This window comes from Malurus melanocephalus, unplaced genomic scaffold, assembly GCF_030028575.1.
Source record: "Malurus melanocephalus ecotype Western Australia unplaced genomic scaffold, MMel_1.1 scaffold_94, whole genome shotgun sequence".
Taxonomy (NCBI): domain Eukaryota; kingdom Metazoa; phylum Chordata; class Aves; order Passeriformes; family Maluridae; genus Malurus; species Malurus melanocephalus.
In genome coordinates this window covers 527409-528204 of record NW_026623326.1, presented here as the reverse complement: position 1 = coordinate 528204, position 796 = coordinate 527409, and the positions used below count along the sequence as shown (strand labels likewise).

The 796-nt window shown below is 55.6% G+C and overlaps 1 protein-coding gene across 1 annotated transcript in view; it reads left to right on the top strand.

The window, feature by feature from the left end:
* Positions 1–214: 214 nt before the first annotated feature.
* Positions 215–796, top strand: part of LOC130574976 (uncharacterized) — a 46019-nt gene continuing 45437 nt past the window's right edge. The window contains exon 1 of the mRNA XM_057368548.1: positions 215–541. The gene's annotated coding sequence lies outside the window, so the exon portion shown is untranslated. The remainder of the gene's footprint in view (positions 542–796) is intronic.

The following is a 796-nucleotide window of genomic DNA, read 5'->3' as shown; positions in this document are numbered from 1 at the left end:
CCTCCTTCTAACATGTCTCACCACTCCAGAACCTACCTGTTCAGGTTGAACACATGCACAGATGAACACATGCACATGTACAAGTCTGGTAACAGGACCCAGCTCGATCTAGCATTACATGATAGAGCCAATGAACTGCGGCACTTAATCCTAGAAATAATCAACACAACCATTAATTTGCCAAGTCCTTGCTGACTGAAAGARGTTCAAGCTATCATGGTTATCCCTRAAATTAATGGTCAGTTAAAATAGTTGTACATGCAGGACACAATTCATTCCTATGCCCAGAAACAGGGATAAACGGAGGCGTTACCACTGCCTTGGCTTTATTCTCAGAGCAGCTCCCCTCTTTCCATAGACACTGCCCGTCACGTGTAAGAGCCTGTGGAGGATGATGCAGGAAGATAGTCAGGAGAGTCACCAGAGCCGTGCTTGCTGTAGGACAAAAGAACGTGYGATCTGTGACCGGAGATAGGGACTCCGGAGGTGGCCAGTCTAAAGAAAAGCTACCGGATATGGAAAATGAGGGATCCCAAGCACCGTAAGAGGAAGCCGAGGGCTAATCTAAGCCCAGTTCGGAACTGCCCGGCACTCTGGGGAAGGAGGGGCGCAGGGCTGGGGAGAAGGGCGAGCGCCGAGAGACGAGCGCCCTAAAGCCGAGGCTGCGGGGCCGCCTCCTCCCGGCCCCGCGGGGACCCCCCGCTCTGTCCCCTCAGGAGCGCCCGCTCTGTCCCCTCAGCACCGCTCGGGGCGGGGCCCTGCGGGGACCCCCCGCTCTGTCCCCTCAGCCCGCTCG